Genomic DNA, 23,065 nt, shown 5'->3' with positions numbered 1-23,065 from the left:
GACAACTTTTGATGTTGTACTGGACTTTGCAGGCGCAGTGAGGCCACAGTCCTCAAGTTCTGCACCGTAACTCTGTCACTCATAGGCTGTGTGGATTTGGACAATGTGGCCCCCTGTTGCTTCAGTCCTCATCTATGAAAAAATGAATAATAGAAAATTTCATCTCCCAAGATGGCTAGAAATAATAACTAATTTATATTGTTTCTAAAAAAACAGCTATTTGGGATTTTAAAAACTCTATTGATGGCACATATCATCAGCTCTGCCAATCATTTTCCTTGTTATATTGTCAGGAATCTTCCCAAGTCAAATGTTTTCCTTTAAGAAAGTTCTTGATGTGCTGAGGCCACTACTGATCCTGAGCTTCAGGGAAAAAAATGGAGAATTACAGAGTTCAGGGACAAAAGACCCTCACCTAGCTGGAGAGGAGTTGAGAGATGGAAAGGGGATGGAGAGTTTTGGCTCAGTTTCTCAAGGAAATTATGGCAAACTGTGGAATCCAGTGATATGAATGTTGAAACAAAAGTAGCACTTACTTTATTTGTATTGGCCATAAAATCACAATTTTAAATTTCAAAAAGAAAAGTAGAAATTATGATAACAACAAAATATGATGTATATATCAGTCATCTTGTAGAAGGATTTGCAGCTATGGTGCGGAATTAATCATCAAAGTCCATAGTGACACTGCCTGCTTTTCCAACCTCCTCCAGCCCCTACATTCATTCTAGTCTTAGGGCAGTTTATCCGTAAATCACTTCCTGATGCTTGGCAAGTTCCTGTGTGGCAATACTAAGCAGACAGACAATGAGAAAACCTGAACTATTTATTAAAGGGAACAGATGATATTGCTTTGTTTTTATTGAGTTTTTACTGGAATTACTAGTTCCCTGATGCATTTCAGTTGCAAGGAACGTTTTTTCAACCTGAGGTCTCTGTTAGTATTTATAACATCACACCATCATACTGAGCCCTGTCAAAATGTCAAATTATCCTTTCACTAATTTTGTAAAGCACCTGTTTTGTGACTCTGGGTTTTGTTTGTTTCAATTTATTTCTTTTTCTAGATCAAGTAGCACATGTATTAGAAGGGGAAAGAACAGTTCCATTTTACATAGAGATGAAGTAGCCATTTATTTTGTGCTGTTTACTCATGGCAGGCTGCAGAAAACTGAACTAATACTTTCAGTATGTCCATTTGAACCCACTCTAGATCGTGTGTTTCTTGACTTTTTCAAGCCTGGGTCTCTCTGTATAGCTTTTCCTGTTCTGGAACTAGCTCTGTAGATCAGGCTAGACTTGAACCTACCTGCGCCTCCCAAGTGCTAAGATTAAAGGTGTGCACTATCACCACCCTGTGGTTGTATGTTTCTAAGTGCAGAAGTCACTGTTTCCCGCTCATCTTTAATACCCAGAGAATCAGAATCTATCTGTTTCACATCTCTAGTCTTGAACTCGGTGCCTATGGCTTATCCCTGTTGCTAAAATGGGAAGGCCACAGAGGAGTGGACACACATACTTTCCTGGTGGGCTAAAGTTGCTGTTATATTTGAATATCATGTTGAACTGATAGAGGAAAAAAATTGCCAAATCTGGGGTGGGCATTTCTGTAGAGTCAGCCTCAGAAAGCCTGTCTGTGTCATTTAGCCTTGCCATACATAGCATTATGGAAGAACCTCAAGAAGGTTCAGCGCATAAGGCACCTTTGCAGAGCCTGATAAACTGAACTCCCTTCCCAGAACTTGCATGGTGGAGGAAGAGAGGCAGCTACCCAAAGTTGTTCTCTGTTTTCCACATGTATAAAGTAGCATGTGTGCCTGTGCACACATGTGCACACACACTGAATAAATTCAAAAAGATTTCTTAAAAGAACCTTCTTGTTCTTTTATGCCAATAATTTGCCATAAAAAATGACTGGTTACACATTGATTTAATTTCATTGAAAGCTTCTAAGTCTTCAGTTTTCAAAATAAAATGCTGGACTTGAAAATCCCACAGTACTCTCCGGGGTTCATTCTGGTTTCTGTAAAACAATATGGAAAAAGATACTACCACACACTAAAAAAATATTTTTGCTGACAAAGAAATAATCATTTACCTTCTTGTTGCTTTACAAGGGGCCATAGTGAAGAACCTGATTGCTGGTCAGAATGAAGTACAAATGTCTATGAAATTCTCAGACAGTTATCTAAACCCTGAGACATATCAGTCCCTGCTCTCAATCTTGGGGAATTAGGGTATGGCCAGCATTTGGATTGGCTTCCATCTTTAGTGCACCCAGGATCCCCTAGCTTCCCTTTCCACTGTGCTGTATAGTAAAGTCCCATCGACTTTCAGTTCTCATTAATTTTTTCCCACTTCTTTCTAGTTCATTGAGAGCTTATTATACAGAACGCTTACATAACTTTATATCCATGTGAGAACAGATATTTAAATTTTAATTCTTATTGAAGCCTTGATGTGGAGTATATATTATTAATGAGTATATGTGCATTATAATTTATTAAAATAATCCAGCTTAGCATACCATGCTGTCTCCAGAGCTATCCTTTCAAGAGCAGAAAACATAAAAGAAACCCTAAGAGATGGCACTCTTGATTAGAAGCAAAGAGTTTGTGTGGGTGCACATGAGCAAAGCAAATGTACCCCTCTGCCAGTTAATACAAAGACTGTCATTTAGCGTTTCTTAATTTAGAACTGGATCACAGGGTTCGATACCTAGAAAGAACCCTTGGACTATGTACTCTGGAAATATTTATCACTGGAATAATATGGACAAGCAACTTTCCATGGACCAACCCTTTCTTAGAGGAGATTGCAAACCAGTGCAAGATACAGATGCTAACAGATGTTAATACAGATAATTAAAATACAATCATACACAATTGGCTATCTGAAGTTTATAAATTGGATCAATTTGTTCTCACCAGGCAAGGGAGGGCAGAATTATGGTTCACAAAATTTCCCTGAGGAAGTGACAGGTTTTGTAGGCTAAACAGGATTTGATGGGTGATCATAGTCTGGTGGTAGTTTGGGAAGGACTGGCTGGAAGATGCATCACAAGAGACACCAAGCAAGAATGAATGTGTGTATGCTTGTGGACAAAGAAAAAAGCATGGAAAACTTGTAAGAACTATCAGCAGTTGGTTAAGGTTGACACCAACCTGCATAAAAGACTGATGGGAGCTTGACTTGGGAGGGTAGGCAGTGTATAGTACACCACGGGCCTTGAAAAGCCGGCTCAGATATGCACTGAGGTTGAGGGACATAATGAACTTGAAGACTAGAAAGTTAGAGGCAGTATTATGGGTAGGCAGGAAAGGGGAGACTGCAGAGCAATGGTTTCTGTATGATTGAGTTTCAGGAGTCTTTTGTATCCCTTCACTGGCATGTCTACAACCAGACAATTCTAGAGAACTATCTATTTCTTTCTGGGGAACTGTGGTTATTTTTCTGTTGTATCAAATGAAGGCTCCACAAATGGTAGTTTGTTACATTGGAATCAGAAATGGTATCCACAAACTTTTGACCTATCTTGTCTTTTGAATGTATCTTTTACATAGCTTGTATGTCATAAATGAATCATTTGGAAGGTAACAACACACTATTGTGCGGATCTTCCAAATTTGATGAATTTCATCATATGATACCCCCAAAGCAATTCCTTAATATGGACAATAATTACATGAGAAAATTCATTATGCATTAAGGGTTGTCATGCTCCTAGTGTCAGGTGAGGCTTTCCAAAAATCCAGTTCCCCTTGAGAGCTCCACTTTAACACTGACAATAAATGCTGTCATTTGTTTTTCTCTGAGTGACAGGCTTTGCGTTTGTCCATTTTTGAAAATGTATGTGACAAATACCCAACTCTGAATATCATTGTTTGCCAGTTATCCTTTCAAATGAGTATGGCGTTCCATCACACACACACACACACACACACACACACACACACACACACACACACACACACACACGAGAGAGAGAGAGAGAGACAGAGACAGAGACAGAGAGTTGAGAGATGGAAAGTGAAGAGCCCACTAGTTTGGGTCCTGGCCTCCTATAACCACTCTGGAATCTTTCTTGAAACAACCACACAGCTTTAGTGTCAAGCATAAATTCTTTGGGTATTTCTTCAATTCCCTCATATAGAACATTAAAAATGTGGGTTCTTTGGTATTGATTTTACTGCTTCACCAGAAGTCTCTTATGTGATCTGACTTTTTTTTTCTTACTGACAGTATATGGCCACGAAACAACACAGACAACACAGATCAACACAGTTTTCTCTATGCCTGCTGAGGCAGCCACTGAATCCCTGAAACTATTGGATGATCAGTGCAAATGCTACACCATGAAGAAGTCAAATGGTATCTTGATACAATTATGAAAATAGTGTAGACTTCACAAACTTCCCCACAAAGGGTCCTAAAGACGTCCTGTCATGTCTTTGGCAATAGTACTCCAGCAGGAAGCAATTGGTAAAAGTGGAGGAAGAGGGTCCAACTGCATCCCTATGTGAACAAGCAAGGCTATAGTGACTGCAAGCGGACTCTGGCCACTCTGCTGTATTAGAACAGGTTGTGATCCTTTCTAGTTTCCACATTCCCTCAGTCTATAATAGAGAGAATTATAGCAAGGACAGTGCATACTTCTGAGGTTAATGTGACATCTACACATGAAAATCCACATAAAGGGTGAGCACAGTGGCCTATAAAGAGCAAGCCACTCAGATGACGAGAAAACCCATAGCCAAAGTGTATTCAAGGCACAAATATAGGACAGGGAAAACCAGTGAGCTTTCTTGGCTGACTTGCTGCACAGAACAAAGCTTTTGAACTACATCTCAGCCCCAGGTCTCTAGAGTAAACCATAGCTGACAAGAACCCAGTAGAGCAGCAGAGATTTGTAAGGCAAGATAATAAATTTTGTTCAGCACCTCTTGAGTTTGAGGTGCCTGGGGGACATCTGGTATGTAATTAAAATATGTGTCTGAGATTTGGAAAAACTGTCTGAGCTGAGAAAATGCTAATTAAGGGGCAGAGAACTCATATGACATCATTTAAGAGCAACATGAAAAGATGGAAAGGCAGACCTAACATGACCGCCAGTCTTGAAGGAGGTGGAGAGGGTATCAGGCAATGAGGTCAGAATGGTTACCTGAACATCAGAAGAGAAACTTGCAAAATATTAATTATAGACTGTGTATTGGATCCTACAATTACTTGAAATGCCCATGCTAAGAAAGCCTAAGAAACGGACCCAGAAAAGCTAAGTGGTATTTCCTGAAATGACCATGGGCAAACACACATGTTGCTTTGTGACAAAAAAAATTTTTTCTACATATTCTATTTTTTGTTGAATTAGTTTTTCCATTAATGTTGTCGTATTATATTAAACCCAGCTATTTGGCAATTGGATTTTAAAGACCTAAGTTGTATATAAATAACTACAGAAAAATTAATTTGGATCATTCAGTTTTGTTTCTTATATCAGTATGCTACGATTTTATCATAAGCTTATAAATGATTGTGAGACCAACCAATACCATGAGCCTAAACTCTACGAGTTGTTAATGAATCAGATTCTGAGAAAAATAACACAGAAAACATTAGGGACATGCTGTTGGGCTATCAAACCGTCAAGGCAAAGCACACATCTTCACTTGTCATGTGGTCCCTGGCTTCTCATCTCTTTCATTTTCTAGAAGAATTGGAAAATGTCATTACTATCTATATAACCTGCTAATATTGTCTCTTCTCTCTTTCTCTCTTCTCTCTCTCTCTCTCTCTTCTTCCCCCCTTTTCACCTCTGTTGGTGTCTCTCTGTCTTTTTTTAAAAATGAGGATTCATGCTACAGACAAAATCGATTAGTTCTGGTCTGTCATGTCAGAAGGCTGTAAATTTGCCATCTTCAAGGATGGAAAGCTGCTCTGTGTCTCATAACTCAAAATATCTCCCCCACAAAAAAATTTACAATGTATTTCCATGTACTTGATGATGAATGAGTTAATAGGAAATCCTGGGCCCATTGCCAAAGAAAATGTGCGCTGTGCTCTTGGTATCAACAAAAGAGATTATTATAAAAAAGGCAGAATCTAAAATATAAGACGAACCAAGTATCCACTGCTAAAGAAAACTATTTATTATTGTGGTCCTTCTGAGTCCTAGGCAACACTCTACCTAAGCTATATCCTCCTCAACTGAAATAAGATGTTTCACTTATTCTTTTGTGTGTGTGTGTGTGTGTGTGTGTGTGTGTGTCTCCATATATGTGAGTGTGCACTGTGTATGTGTGTGTGTGAGTGTGTATGCTCGTGCATGTATGCCTGCCTGCTGAGGATTGAATCTGGGGCTCATAGCTGATAGGCAAGTTAAGCAAGTGCTTGACCACTGGATAATACCTACATCTACTTTTTCTAACAGAACTCTCATTTAGAACTAATGATTATCCTATATTTACTGGAGTAACTTAGTTAACACTATATCTGTAAGTACTATAAAAAAACAGCATAATGTTTTATTGAATATACAAAATGAGCATTTGGCACACAGTATCAATAACTACTAGATACCCACAAGGTGGAGTTACATACTACTTTTCATATTTCAAAAGAGCATTGAAATATTATCTGGCTTCTTAGGCAGATGGCTTTGAGATTAAATGATAGTAACAGAACTCTGTTAAGTGATTTCTATATATCAGATACTCCCAAGTAATTTATGTCTGTGAACTTATTTAGTCACATTGCAAATTTATCTTATTGATTACAGTCTTGCCCTGTTGATATTATTTTCATTCTTATTTTACAGACCAAGAAATGTAGGTTTGTGTCAGCTATATAGCTTGTCTAAACTTCAAAGTTAGTAAGCTGAGCAACCAATATTCAAATCTGGACAGTTCAGAGAAAAATCATATTTGTCTGGCTCTGAAATGACCAGATCCCTAATTCATATTTGCTGACCTAGAACTAGGAGGCCAGTCATCTCACTGGGGGGTGGGTGGGTATGTGTGGAATCTGCATTGGAAATAGATAGGCTTTACCTAAGAGCCTGAGAACTCTAGTCCCACTTATGTAAGTAGGAAACACTGAAAACAGAAAATCATCAACAACAAACATTAGACACATATGTAATAGATATGTGATAAAAAATAAGAGTTGCCACATAAGTAACCAACATGTTCACATATATGCAGGGAACTTCTGAGCTGTTTAAAATCAAATTATAGCCCTAGGATTGCTCTTCTAGATCATGTGTCTTTCACTGTCTAATAAAAAAAAATATTGGCATCTCTATTAGTCTGAATAAACTCATCAAGAAAGTAATTCTATGTCAAAGGTACCACACCATTGTTGAATACAAAAGCAATGCTGACTTTCTTTTACTAATGCTCCCTCACTAGCTAATGATAAATGTGTGGTTGTCAACACGTGATACTATTTATTAATTTCCTGTTTAACAAGTGGATTTATTGTCATTTTATTCCATGGACTCACATCATGGGGGAAATTTTGTCAGAGGAAGAAGGCCCCGCCCAACTCTGCCTTTGGAACAATCATCTAGGAAATAATAATTAGCTCACAAAGGCGGATGTTTGCTGTGACTTTGTCCTCATCTGATCACTTATAAACTGAAGAGACAAGAGCCAACTAATGACAACAATTAAGCCAAACTTGTTATACAGGAATCAGCAGTACTGGCTTTAATAGCTTTTGACATTTCTTGCAGAATGTTTGCAAACTGAAGTAGGTTTTACGTGGGTCCCAGTGTGCACTCTGCCCTGGATGCCTCCTTTATTTTCTCTTGCAATCAGTGCTTAAGGAAGTGATATGTGATCCCATTCTGGCCAGTGTAATGCCAGGAAGATTTGTCAGGGGGCCCTCTGCTAGACTGATTTATGCTGGTTAGAAAAGGAGCGAGGGAAGGCATCTTCTCCATTTTGCACCTTTGTTTTTACATCAGAGTAGTATCCATAGCACTCTCTCAGCCAGTTTCCAACCACAGTGGATGCCACTCCGAGGGCAAAGCTGACATAGTGAGTGTGGCCGATCACAGAGACATGTTTACCCTTGGGCTCTTGATGGACGGCTCAGCTCTTAGACCCAAACAACCTCTGCACTGCTTGTTATGTCCAATAAACATCTTTCCTGACTACAATCGTTTTAGACAGTTTTCCTAGTTAGCTGCTGCTGATACACCAAATAAACAAATACTTGCTGGTCAGTTCAAAACCTTAGCCAGTCAAGAAGGGAGCTCACAGCAAATGCTAGCTAGCTACAGGTTTAATGTCCTCAACCCAGTAGAAACAGGTGAGCTATGGGTCTAATTACCAAATAAATATAATATAATGTAAAGTAAACACAATCCCAGGCAATTTATAAAATGTACAAAACAAATGTTCCTCTTAAAGGAGAAAGAAACAGATCTGGCTTAATTTCTCTTTCTGGCTTCCATGCCCGGAGGCCATCCCTGCCAGGCCTCATCCATTTGTTTATCTGTTTGGAGAAACACAGTAATGGGGGGTGCACCTTTCTGCCATCTTTTTGTTTGAGTCCAGATGTCCTGGTTAGCAATAGCAATCTCAGTTTGCTTTGCACAAACACAAAGTTATTCTAAAGTAGTAGGTTCGGTACCTTTGAGATTCACAGCAGCTCTGTTTGGAAAAGCTCCAGGCCCCTTCTGGGAATTATCTCATTTGTTCTTACAATATCCCTAGAAGGGATTCTGTGTTTTTTCCCCAGTAAGTCACTCTGCCACGAATCCTTGACAGATATGTCATTGCTGACTAACTCTGGTGTGCTTGACTTCAGCGATCTTACACCATAATCTGTGTGGAAAGAGAAGAGCATGAGATTAGCTGGGTATGCTGGCCACTTGCAGTGTGGTGGCCCTCTGGCCCTGGGTCCTGGTTTGGGGACTTGGTTTACCTGAGGCTTTTGATCAGAAAAGCAGCTAGATGCAGAGCAGGCCCTTTGATCCTATTAGACAACATGCCCTGGCATGCTTTAGCAAGAGGGGCCAGGGACAGCTGCCAGGACCCCAGGTGGAGGGTGGGACTCTTCTCCAGCTGCTCTGGCTCATGCGGTCTTTCTAGAGACATGCTGGCGTGTGGAGGCATCTGTCATATCTGCTACTTCCTTGTCCCCTCACCCTTTTTGTCTTCCCCTTTGCTGGTTTTCCTCCAACACTTCAAGACCACAGAGGGAGCTAAGAGATTCTAATTCCTTTTCTAGCTTAGCTCACTTTTCCCCCATCAGAAAAGTTGTTTAATTGACCCAGTAAGATAAGATAAACCTCACTCCATGGCTTCTAAAGGTAAACGTTAGACAAGCAGGTTGCACCCGAGCACTGTAGTAACCTAAACTATCCGATGTCACTCTCTACTGTCAATGGCTTATCACAGGTTAACTCAATAGACATAATTTCAGAGGACAAGGTAGCCAGTCTAAAATCTGAAGTTGATATTTAAATCAATATGTACTTCAATTCACTTACACAATGTTCACAAAATCTAGAGATCTGTATTTTCCATTTTCTGGCAAAAAAAAAATCTTGTTTTACAATTTTAATAACATCTATTAAAATTTCTGCCTCTAGATGAACTCTCCCAAAAGCCACCAATCTTTTGTTCTGTCCTGTCACCAGACACAGAATATCATTAAACCCTGTCAGTGTCACTCAGAGATTTAAAGTCACATTAGCCAAGACTGGAAATGCCTTTGTGACCTGGCCTGTGCCTTCCTGCCCATTCTTTGTGGTAGCAACAGGGTTGCTCTTCCATTCTCCAGCTGTGAGACATCATGTGTCGGCTCACCAATCCAGCTGTTAGTTTCTTACAAGTAAATAAAGATTGTATCCAGAAAATTGGTTTTTATTCTTAGAATGGTATTTCAAATTAGCATATCGATATATGTTCATACATAAGTATATATACATGCAGATATGTAAATTTATGTAGGACTAGGTTTTCCACCAAAACTGGAAGTTTTTAGTAGTATTGGTTGTATTAATAGTATCATAGATATTATTTTTTTTTCACTAATACCCATATTGTTATCGATCATATCTGGAGTATTCACCAAAAGCTGACCAGCTGCCCTATGGAAAGTTTGGTCTCTGGCCCATGGGGCCATTGGACAGGGCCTACTAGCAGGAACTTTGGTTCCTAGGGTCATAGCTTTAAAGGAGATATTTGTACCCTGATCTTTCCTCTTCCTGTCTGTTCCTGGCCATCATGAGGTGAACAAGCCTTTGTTCCAGAGTTTGGACATGCTGAACTCTGCCATCATAGACCCAAATCCACTGACAGGGTTATACAAACATGGACTCCAGAAATATGAGCCAAGATTAAAAGTGTGATCTTTTAAATGGAGTTTCTCAGGTATCACATCCAAGTGTCAGAAGCATAGCATGCACTACCCATACAGCAGCATTTGTACCTACACTTAAGCTTTTCACTGAAATTACAGTCATTCAATAATTGCTAGTGTTTTATACTTCCCAGACACACACTCCTGCTGCGCATGGCTTCTCTTGCCTTCACAGCTCACAAGTAATTAGATTTTAAATTCTCCGGCCTCTAGCTTGACATATAATGAGAATGACTTTAAATAACCAAAACATCAATTTACTTATAATGCTTAAGTATTTGGGAGTTCTTGGGGGGGGTGGGAGGACAAGGTAGAGATGGGGTGTGAGTTGAGGAGAAGAGGTAGGTCTCAGTAGCGCACCCCCCAAGCCCAGAAGGCTCTAATTCACCTGTAGTCCTTTCCTCCTCTTGAGAAACTATTTACAAACAGGAGGAAATGTAGCTGATGGCTTAGGCTTCCAGTAGGACAATTTTTCCAATTTCAAGTACCCACCAGTTAGAGCACTGATTTCTAAATGTAGCCCTCTCATTGAAAACTGTATCTATCTTTCTTTTTTTAATGCAGTGTTTTAAGCTAGGGTCTCATGTAACCCAGACTGGTTCAAACTCGCTTTGTCTGATTCAGAATTCTAGATCCCCCCCCCCCACCTCCCAATTTATATTCTGTGATGTGTGGCACATCTGTCTCTCTTTTACTTATTGAAGCAAAGTATCACCCAATCACCAATTACCAGATCCAACTGGCTTTAAAGTCCTTGTATAGCCTAGCCTGGCCTTGTACTTGTGATCCGGTCTCAGCCTCCCCAGTGTTTGGATTACAGGCCCGTACCACCAAGCCTGGTTCCATTATATCTTAAGGTGATATGTATCTCACTTACTTCTAAAAGTGAGTCAGTTTTAGGCTGACTGGGGTGTGACATTAGTCACCAGAAGGCAGTTCGGAACTTCAGTGTAAGAATGACCGAGGCTGATTTATATTTTTTTAAAACAATTACTGTGTGCACCTTATAGAAGTGAGGTCAACGTGCAGGAGTTGGCGCTCTTTATTCATCAAGTGGATCATGGCTCAAATGCAGGCAACCAGGCCCCTGCCTTCTATCTGCTGACCCACGTCCCCAGCTCCATTCGGATCCTTCAAAATTTTTTTAAAAATCTTCATTTATTATTTTGTGGTTTCAAGTGGTTTGCCTGCATGTATATCTGTGCCCCCTGAAGGGAGGGAGAAAGGGTTGTCAGAGTCACTGACTGGAGTTACTGCCGGGTGTGAGCTTCCATGTGGGTTGTGAGGATTGAAACTGGGTCCTCTGGAAGAGTAGCCAGTGCCATTGTTACAGCCCCTAGGCTACTTAAAAAGTTAACTCCTGTTTTATTTAGGAAAGAGTTCTCATACAACACATTTTGATCATATTCTTTCCCCTCCCACCTCCTCCTAGATCCCTCCATTTCTCTACCCACCACCTTCATGCTGTCCCCACTTCTCTCCCATCCCTCCCTCCCTCCTCCCCCTCCCTCTTTCCTGTACAGATTTCCAGAGGTAAGTTGGGGTCAGGCAGGATCCATGTATCTGCAACTTTAAATAAATGCTCTAGGTACATCTGACATAGAAACATAGACAACAAATTGACAAAGAAAAATATGAAGGAAAAGATTAGTGACTACAAGGAATATGACATGTAGTATTTATGTAATAAAGACTGGAATCCAGCTCAGATTTACCCAGCAGCCAAGAAAACAGGAATGAGACATGGATCTGAACTTTTTTTTTTTTTTCAAAACTCCTGAAAGTTGTTTGTAAAAAGACAAATTTGTTCCAAGAACTAAACTGGAGAAATGAAAGTTTGCTGAGCACTTACCCTGAGAAACCATTAGCAATACACTCAATAGGTATCCAAAGGTAATTTTAGGGGAGGCTCATCTAAGGCTTAATCAAGAAAGTCTGCTTTTGGATAAAATGAGTTCATCACAGTGAATTTCATTTAGAAGGTCATACAGTGGTTCATAAACTTCGCTCTCATGTGAACTAAGCTGCATGTTGATCTGAGAGAGCCTTCCTAATTGGAAGCCTACGTTTTAGTCAATTTTACTAGAATTGCATTCTATCTAGACATTTTGGGGAGAGACCTTGTTGCATAAACGAGGGAGTGGTAGCTCAAATAGAATGATGGGAATTTTACCCTGAGACTGGTCAATAATACCATCTGTAGAGCCTGAGACAGACATATTTACTATGAATTTATTTTTCTTGCCAATTCTTATTTTTACATTTGATATCACTAACATCAAGAACTACATTTTCTAGAAAGTTGAATTTTCCATTCCCTTCTGTGTAATTTGACAGTGCAATAAACTTTTAATATGTACTAATTCTCAGAATCTTGTGGTTAGGGAACATATGTTTGTGTTCTTACTCATGCATGTGAGCAGGTATGTGTAAAGGGTGAGTGAAATCCTGTGTACTAAGCTGTGTATGGTTTGACATGTGCATGGCCATGTCAAGGACCACAATGCCTCAGACCCATGGGAAATGGCAAAGTCTTCCCCGGATGAGGTTCAGTGAGGTGGCAAAGCCTTCCTCTGGTCCATGTGCAGATGGTGGCAGTGTGTGCAGAGAATGTCCACTTTAGCTTTCTCCCCAGATCTGTACTGCCCGAGGATTGCTCCCCAATAGATTGTTCCTACCAAGATTCGCTAAGGCTGCCTCCTTGCTCAACTGTAACCAGCAACCCTGTGTCTCTGTTTATCTGCCTGTAATAGCCCCTACTCCTTGTCCAGCTGTACGCAATAACCACACCTTCATGTTCAAACTGTATAAAATAAACACATTGACCTTCCGAGGTGCTGCACTTCTCTATGTGAGAGTCCAGCCTACCTGGTCCCAGTTTTTCTGTGTGTCCATGTGTTTGTCCTTTCTGCATGCCCTTACAGTTAGGTCAGTCCCTGGAGCCATGCAGCAGCTCACCATCTAATTTTTAAAGATGGGACCTCCTAATGAACCTAGAGCTCAAAACAGAATTGGCTAGACTGGCCCACCACTTGCTCCTGGGAATTCACCTATCCCTCTTTCTAGTCCAGATCTCCAACACCCAGGATACACACAAACCCTGCCCTGCCCAGCTTCTTATGTAGGTACTGGGATCCAAACTCAGGTCCTCATGCTTGCACTGCAAGCTCCTTACCTACTAAGCTGTCTCCCCAGGGTCCCTCCCAGTATTTTAATATTTTTATTTTACTAGGTCTTCATTATTTTACCATCTGTCTGCCTCTTTGGTGTGTCCTTTAGTTTGGGCCATTCATGGTATTTTCTTTTCTTTCAACACATTGTATCTTCCTGTGTTTACAACATAACACCTCTTCAGAACTTTCCAGTTCAAAATCACTCTTGCAACTCAATGGCCTGGAATACCTCAAACTTAGTGCAGGGACCCAGGGGGTGCAACACTGCTCACTTCTCAAGGAAGGACTCCCAGCAGTGTTTACTTGAGGGAGGGACAATTCTATTCTACTTCTGTAACTAGGTAACAGCCCTGCCTGCCTGCACCTGCCCAGCTGATTTTGAGACTTGAGGTCTTTATCCTGAAGGTGGCTTTAAACGGCCAAATGACTGAGATGACATGGAGAAAAATACTGAGCGGTGCCTAGGAAACCAGCCACACACGTGACCCTGCTATGCTCCTTGGAGTACACTTGACTGCCTTCATGGTGGTCCGTGGTCACTTAAAAGCTGAAGTTTCTTTTACTGCTTTACTCTCAACATACTATGGTTTGGAGATTCTCAACTAAATGTTTGAAAAGAGAAGCTCGTTAACCTATGAGTCCTAACTTGTGGTATATCATGTACATATTTAAAACATTTTCCTTGCCTCAAACTTTCTATTGAATGTGATCTAGAAAACGACAATGTCAAAAAACCAAAACAATACAATACAAAAAATCCAAACATACAAAATCTCAATATTGTTAACAACAACAAAAAACTTTCATCAGTTTATGTCATAGGCCAAAGAAGTGAGATATAATAATTAAAAATCAAATCCATCTAAGTATTTTCTTTAAATGTTTATTCATTTTTACTGGATGGTGGTGATACACCTAATCCCAGCACTCATGATGCAGAGGCAGGCAGATCTCTGTGAGTTCAAGGCCAGTCTGGCCTACAGAGAGAGCTCCCAGAACAGCCAGTGCTAAACAATAAAACCCTGTCTTCAAAAATAAAAACAAAAAAATTTACTCATTCTTAAGTGTGAATCTGCATTTCTTGTGAATAACCCATTTTTTCCAGAACATCATCCTTAATTTTATACCAAAAATAAATATTGAATATTGAATTTATCAATAAAACAACTTCAGATTGGAAAGGATATTTCAGGTCATCTATTTTCTCTGATCTAGTTTATAACAGGACTCTTAAAATACAGCATTTCAATCACCTAGAAGGCTTTTTTGTTGACATGCAGTTTTCCCTGCCCCGCCCCAAACCTGCTTCAGCAACTGGGCTGGGTGACGCCTGCCTTGCATTTCTAGCATGCTCACAGCTGGTGATGACCCTGCTGGTCAGAAGCCACAAGTACTGTGACAGTGCCTAGTTTACTGAGCCAGTGTAAGAATGGAGACAAAGCAAGGAGAGTGAGCCACCATGGAAAAGCAGGAAGAAGGAAATTAAGACCCCACAAGTAAAGAATTTAAATCTGGGCAGGATGGGGTGCACAGCATTGTTCTGAGAAATGATCTCAGAGCCCACGTTTGTTTCTAGTTTAGCTGAAGATAACCTTGAACACATTGATTCTCTTACCTCCTCCCCCCAAGTATTGGGGTTATAGACATGCATCAACATTGTCAGTAATACTTTCAGTTAGAAACACACACACAAATATAAATGTAACACACATACAAACATATATGCCCTATGCATGTATGTAATATGTTTTTCATTTTAATGACTTCTCTGTCTGCTTTATCTACGTAATGACCTGCAGTGTAATTCCCCTGAACTTGGAGCCTTGAAGTGATTGATGGCATGGCTTCACCAGAGCCACCAATGACTCTGATTCTCTCTCTCTCTCTCTCTCTCTCTCTCTCTCTCTCCCCCTACATCCAGCCTGATTGCCACACAGCCTATTTTAGTCCCACCAGCCAGAGTGATCTTGGGAGAACAGAAATTTAATCACATCATTCTTCTGCACAGAACCCTACAGCAGCTGCTTGGAAAATGTTTGAAACCCTCCTGTTGCCTGCAAAGTGGCTTCTGGCTGTCCTTTGGTACCTGGAAGCATACAGGCTGTGTTTCCCTGAAATGCTTCTCCCTTAGGAAGATGAGAAACCCAGAGCTCACATCAAATACTAACTAAAATTTGCCTTGTTAAACGTATCCATCGTATCAGTTCCCTCAGTCCCCACCCTGTCCAAAGGCCCTGTCTCCTTGGCATGTGTCACATACCTCATTTGTAGTGCCAATTACTCATTTTCTTCCTGTTGAGGTAGCATGTGTGCCTCACAAAAGGTGGACTATTTGCCCTATTGGGGGAAGCACTCCATTCACCATCCATGCTCTGCTTTTGGAACAGTACATGGCACATGCTAAGTGCTCAACATATTTTATGTGAATCACTGGACATTTAAGTTTTTTCCTCAAAACATTTCATGGCTCTGCATTTAGAGTTGTGTTAGGAAACTCGCCCCGCACTTTGGAAAGTCCTGTTTCCTATGTATGTAGACATTCTATAACAACCCCACCAGAAAAAAAAAGGAAATGTGCACCGAGGGAGAGTCGGCTAAGTAAACAAGGTAGTTTGTCCAGCCATTAGGATGAAAAAACAGGAAGAGGACTCCTAACAATAACAAGGCCATTCCCTCCAGGTACAGTGTGTTCCAATTATGTTGTCCTATTCAATCCAGATAAAACGCGCATTATAATCCTATGTACCCCAAAGATAAACCTATAACTAGGCTAAGCTTACTGGATTCTCTTCGAAATACAGGAACCTGAGGAGTGAGCACTTCCAAGTTCAATGACCAGCTTCTCTGAAAATATTAACCCGTCTACTTCACCAGTAAAAGTGATCTACTTTCCATTCCTCCAAATGCCCCTGCAGTCTGGTTTGGGGGTTCTATTATGCTCATTCTGCTTGGCTCGAGTCCTGCTGAAAGACCCCCACTATGCTTATTGCCTGTTTAAATTGCTCTTGCTAATTTGCCAAGGTCAAGTTATGAGAAAAGTACAGGAGGGAACCAGGTGCTGCTCTCATCCAACGCCAACCAGATATCTGTGGTCTGCAGCTTGGACCAAAGCAAGGTCAGCAGGACAGTGTCCAGTATGCTGAGATAGTCATAACTGAATTCTTTGTATTCTTTGTGCCCAACCCGAATAACCAACTGTCCTTGGTTAACTACAACTGCTACATTTAGATGAAACAATGAAATCCCTGTAACCATGCTTCTGCTTCTGTAAGCCTTCTTCTTGCCACCCCAACCCTATATAAACTGCCTGAGTTTTAACCTCAGCACGCTCAGTCCCCCCGAAAGACTGAAGCGTCCACAGGTACCTGTGTAAACAATAAACAACCTCTTGCACTTGCATCCAGTGGTCTGGTCTCGTCTCTTGGGGGCAAGGGCCTTCCCCCTGACAGGCTCCAAACTCTTGGGGTCTCTGGGGGGTCTTTCACTGCCTATGGGGAGATTACACACTGATTCCAAATCAGAAGTCAACTTTGCCTTCTTCTGGCCTCTCAAAGTCCATTCGTGTTGTGTTTGAATTTATATAGTAATTAAAACACAGACCCATGTGTTCTCGTGGAGGTGCCCATCTCCATTTGCTAGCAAATTCCTTGAGGAGAAGGCGAAGTGACTGCTCACAGTCACCAGAAAACTGATCAAAAATCCCCACTGAACACCATTGCCTAGTTTGAATTCTGAAAATGTCTGTATAGTATAAATGCATTAATCACATAAAAGGACTCAGCCCTGGAATTGTGGTGCCAAATTTTGAAACAATAATAATAATAAGTATGAGACCTTATATAAAATGTATCATCCATAAAACTTATTTTGACCTTTCTTCCTGTTTCAGTTTTTTGTGGTAGCTTCTAGAAAATTTAAATGCACATATGTGTGCCTCGTTATATTTTTACATTTCTACTGGATAGTGTGCCTTGTAAGGAGATTTCCCCAGCTTCATCACCCTCCTGCAAGCCTCCATCCATTCCATGTTCCTGAAGCAGTGCTTGGAACCTGGTAAGTGCTCATGAAAAAAAAAAAAAAAAAAAAAAAGCATTATTTCAGAAAGGACTATTTCCTGTTCTAAGAAGTTTTTAAAAGGGGCGGGGGGAGGGGCGGAGAGAAGGAGGGGCAAGTTGTCTGGCTTGACAGTTTCTCTTCCTTTCGTCTGATTGTTGCTTTTGTCCCCGAGGGTTTAAGATTTTTCTATGAAGAAATACTGGAGTGAACAAAACGACTCTGCCTGGAGCAAACACTCTCGGTGTGAGCCCAGTGCAGCAAAACCCACATTTAAATCTGAACACAGCAGTTACAGGAAGCTTTCTGTTTTCAAATAAATTTGCAACGCAATGGTTACAAAACAACATCCTCAGTCAAATGGCCAACCCTCAATCCCTACACCCACCATAACATCAGCCATATTGACAGCCTTGTGGGTTGCCCTTAGCTGTTTCTTCCACTGCTCTCTGGTACTGTGTGCTTTAAGCGGTTTCTTTCCAGGTAAACACAGACTGTTTACTGACTGTAATCGAAATGACAACACACTATTTTCACAATGGAGTGCCCTGACTCGATTGCCTTTTCCATTTGCCAACCTGAGAAAACTTTGGATCTGGGATCCAAAGGTGAAACTTGTTTGTATCGCTTCAAGATGGCGCTGTTGGTCACCACATAGCCATTCGGCCCCCGTTTTGAGGTTTAAAATATAGAAGATGGATTTTTTTTTAAAAATATACTCCCAAGTGGTCAGGCTTTGATCATTTCCTTGAGATCGGTGCAAGTGGCAAACTCGGCTGAGGGACAGGATGATTTGAGTTCTGAATTGTGTGCTGTGTGATTCTTCATCAGCTCAAGGCCAATCGCGTAGGGAGACCTCCTCCGACAAGAATGTCCTGAGACTAGATGCTCCTTACATCCCAGGGCCAGGTCACTTAGTGATAGTAACAGAAGGCCACACAGCATGACAGAGTAGCTTCTCCTGACTCATACCCTTCCAAAACAAGATTTAAGAAGGAGATCAATGGGGGTGGGGGAGGAAGGAAAGCATATATAGGTTGTAATTCAAGCAACCTGTGTTCTAGACTGTTAGACTACATGTATAACTTTGCATACTAGGGTACACTCTGAGGATCCAAAACCTCAGGTGTTTAGTGTCTATACCCAGAGAAGAAGGAAGAGAGAGAAAATTGGCTTTAATTTGGATGGCCCCTTTTACCTGTGAAAGCTCTAGGTCTGTGTTCATCTCTTCTGATATTTAGAGTTGGTGAATGTGCATTACATGGTGTTCTCAACAAAGGTCACCGAATCCTGTTACAAAAAATTTTTCCTGAGACAAAGGTGCCATAGGTAGTAGAAGGTGTGTGTGTGTGTGTGTGTGTGTGTGTGTGTGTGTGTGTGTGTGTACTGGTTTTGAGAAGATTTTAGGGAACTGGGCACTTGCCAAGGTCCTCTTTGTCTCTACTTAAACCTGCTTGTTGGTGAATAAATAATATGAAAGCCTTTGGGAAAACATGGTTTTGAATCCTTTCTGGATGTAGACATTGAACATCTGCCTGTGGATATTCAATTCTGTACACAGAGTTTTTCATGAAATCATCTTATCAAATCCTCTTCTCAGGAACTCTATATAAGACATTAAGTTTACTTTTCAGTGAAATATTGATAATTACTTGGTTAAATTCCCCTCAAAAGATGACCCTTTCAACTAAAGAAAGTGTAAAACATGGCATCTTTGCAAGGGTCAGAATTCAGGACCAAGAGAGTCCGCAACTTTTTTTTTCCCTCGTCGTTGAGCATAACAGTGGCACTAAAGTAGAGCAAGAGACTGTGCGCACTGGCCTGATTTAGGTGTGGATGATGCCATTTACTGCAGTGGGGAAGCTGGAGAGGAAGGGCTCTGCATGTAAAGACAGCAGGGATGCTGGTCATCTTCTGCAGACAAAGACGAGCCATTATGCCACAGGTAAGTGGGATTTTGTCTTAGATAGTCATTACAATGGCAAAGTGCTCAGGAGAGCCAAGGACATTAGCATCATCTCTCTCTGTCTTCATCCTCCTAAAGATAAAGAATCTGGGAAATAAGAAGCTGGCTGGAGCAGGCAAGAATCCTAAGGGAAACCTAAAAGGAGCAGAAATGAGGTGGACATTTTACCATGTACTGGTATCCCATCAAGGAAGGATGTGGATGATTTTGAATTGGGATTGAATTCTGAATGGAACACTGCAGTCACTCCTTCTTCAAGTGCCCACCCTACTCCACATTTTAAAAATTCATAGGTTCTTCCTTAGAGCTATTTCAGGTTTGTAGAAAATTGATTGGAAAGAGTGGAAAGTTCCCACATCAAGTACCCTTTCCTGGGTCTTAAATATTTAGTGTTCCGGGTTTTTAATCAGAAAGAAATTGAAAAAATAATCAGTAATAGTTTCTTTGTGCATAAAACTTCCCAGACAGCTTTCTTGTGAGATGTGACTGTCAAATTTTTTTTTCTTTTTTGTTAGAGTGATTTCATATTGTCTAATACCAGTATCATTAGTATGTGTGTAAAGAAATGCACATTACAATGATTTAAGATAGCTTTAAGGTGCCAAGTAAAAATCTCATATTATCAGTGCTGATGAGGTAGCCCTTAGTTTTTCTGGTGATATGACTTGACTTTTCTATGCTAATTTGCATAAATAGTCAGACCATGATTTGCATATGTTCTGCCACTTTCCGTTGACTCCTGGTACAAATGATATTGAATAGAAGGTTGAAAGGCTCACCCTACCCAAATCAAATTCGTTCTTACAGCTAACACCAGTTGGTAGAGGGGAATTGGTAAATCAACAAGAAATTTATTTTCTACACTAACTAGTTTAAGGTGGCCCTCCTTTGGCCTTCCATTATTATTAATACCTTACTGACTTACTATTTATATTTTCACCGTGGATTGCCCCACTGTTTTGTGCATAATAGAAAGATGCACCCTTTAAAGTAAATAATCTAGTCCCAGTGTGTGAATGCAAGTACTGTGTCAGAGACCTCCATCATAAGCTGGACTTTGAACTTGACTGTGCATTCCTTGTGCTTCTCAAAGAAGCATCAACTACCAGCATCAAAATACAGAATTCTCAACCTAAGGCTTAGCTGACCTTCTTCATATACTGATCACTTTATTGACTTGATCAATAGAATGGTAAGGGGATGGACATGTAGCCTAGCTAAACAGTAGTATTCAATGATGAGGACCCCAGTAGGAAAAACGCTAGGATATAAAATGCTCTGATGAGCAGAGTCCTCCCTGCCTCACAGAGGATTGTGACAAGCCAACCCTGAAAAGCTCCTAATGTGCTAACCAGGAAGTATCTCTTTAAGGAACTGAAAAACTGAATCACCTGAAGAATGGAATACTTTTTTAGAAATGCATTTAATTATTAACCTACTTAGCAATTAGATCAACTAGCTTTCTTCTCAGAAACACCACTTTCTGGAAAAAAAAAAAAGAATTTAACCAAGTATTTTGCCTTTAACTTTTTGTTGTTATACAAAATCTGACTTTCCTTTAAACCTTCCAAGAACTACAGTTTCAAAATATTGGAAATCATAGTGCTTAGTTTTGAGCCAGATATTTAAAATGTGGTCAATAGAACCACTCCTTTTTTATTATTTAAGACTTAATTCTCAAGACAGAGATTCATAAAGAACAGCAATAATGAGGGATGTGAAGCTGTGGTCAAGTTAGTTGAAGCTCACTGATGCTTACTATCCAATGTGTGCAACTATCTACACAGCCAGTTTGAAATGTTTTATAACTAGCACTTAGTTAGGGTAGGTCCACTATCAGAGGTAAGACCAACTATCTGAAATAAATATCAACTCATTTATACCCAGTATTTCCTTTATAGGAATGCATATAAGTACATTGCTTATTATTTTCTTAGTTATTTCTAATGTCTTTATGTAACACCACACCAGTCATTAGCATCTTAAAATTGTTGCTTTCTTCTCTCTTTATATTCTCTTGAGCCATAGTTTTTAGCTTTACTTAATTTTCTCTGCCCTCTTTTAGTCTACTGATGTTAAACTCTGGCTGCATATTTCATACATGTCTACAGGGCTTTTAAATATACTTTGAAAGCTAGACTTGGCCCAAGAAAATCCAGTCAAATTGGCCAAAGAAACAGGCAATCATTGCTCTTCCAAATACTCCTTGGCATATTCCCAGTGGTAGGCTGAGCTGACTGATACCCTGTCACTTAGAATGACTCTGTATCTTTTTCCTTTTAGGTATTCACTCTATTATTGACATTTCAACTAATGAGATTTCACAAGCCCATACTTTATTTCTTTGCTCTTTCTTGTTTTTCATTTACTGACTAGGGTCTCATTCTAAAGGCATCCTTTGTAATCTAGTATTACTTGGGTGTGTGAGAGTAGACAATGGTGACTTCGTTCATATCAATGTTTTGGTATAGAAATGTAAAGATTGGTGGACGAAGCCTAGTGCAGCTCTTAGAAACTGATGGTAGAGAAGCCCAGAAGGATCTGGATCTCCTGGGTTAATTGGAAGAATGCATGCCTAACATGTGGGCAATACTAGACTCAAGTTCTAGTAACACACACACACACACACACACACACACACACACGCACACACACACACACGCACACACGCACATACACACACAAGAGGAATTTACCTTAACTAAATAGTTACTAATGTATTAATTAACTAATTACTAACATCAAAGCTACTTTTAGGACTTTGGGATTATATATGACTTAAGACATGTATTCACACTCTCAGCAACATTGTAAAATCCACAGCTAAAATGTGTGTGCATTCCCTATATATATAAAGCTTTGAAAGACACATCTCAATAACTTTAGCACAGAATAGAAATGGGTTTACTATAAGGCACCAACTAGCTCACCAAGAGCAAGATGTAAACAGCACAGGAAACATTACCAGCAACAAAAGGGAAAAGGGGGGTGGTCGTACTCTAATTAAAGTGACACGTCGGAAGAAATGCCAGTAGGAAAAGCAGAAACCCATGAGGGATTTGAAATGAAAGAGATGGAGCAATAGTGGGCAGGAGGCTGAGGCTGCAGCTGCCTATGTGGAATGTGAGTGCCAACATGGCAGTAATTCTACATAAGGTCAATCGGTTTCCTCTCTATCAGGGTTGTTTTGTCCCTGGCAAAAACACTGGTTGGATTGGGGAAAGGGACAACACATAAAATGACCAGATTCTTCCTGTAGGTGTTTTCTGCTGAGCGGATTCTTTACCATAAGTAAACTGAAGATGACACCAATACAGAAAGAGGAATTCTGTTAAGACTCTGAGATCTTCTGCTTTTCAGAGAAACCTCTCAATCCACCAGTCCCCTAGTCAGGACATGGCTCCCTCATTCTAGAATGCCTTGACATGAACTTCCTGGTCCCTTAATCTCATCATGAACAGCTTCACTAATTCCTCAACCTACTTTGCACAGAAGTTTG

At 40.3% G+C, this 23,065-nt stretch overlaps 1 protein-coding gene across 1 annotated transcript in view; it reads right to left on the bottom strand.

Annotated features, from left to right (window-relative positions):
- Positions 1-23,065, bottom strand: part of LOC127222464 (sodium channel protein type 3 subunit alpha) — a 105,901-nt gene that overhangs the window by 77,652 nt on the left and 5,184 nt on the right. The window contains exon 2 of the mRNA XM_051184560.1: positions 8,638-8,831. The gene's annotated coding sequence lies outside the window, so the exon portion shown is untranslated. The remainder of the gene's footprint in view (positions 1-8,637; positions 8,832-23,065) is intronic.

This window comes from Phodopus roborovskii, unplaced genomic scaffold (assembly GCF_943737965.1).
Source record: "Phodopus roborovskii unplaced genomic scaffold, PHOROB, whole genome shotgun sequence".
In the NCBI taxonomy this organism is placed as follows: Eukaryota; Metazoa; Chordata; class Mammalia; order Rodentia; family Cricetidae; genus Phodopus; species Phodopus roborovskii.
The sequence above is the reverse complement of the archived record's forward strand: the minus strand, read 5'-3'. Positions and strand labels throughout refer to the sequence as shown.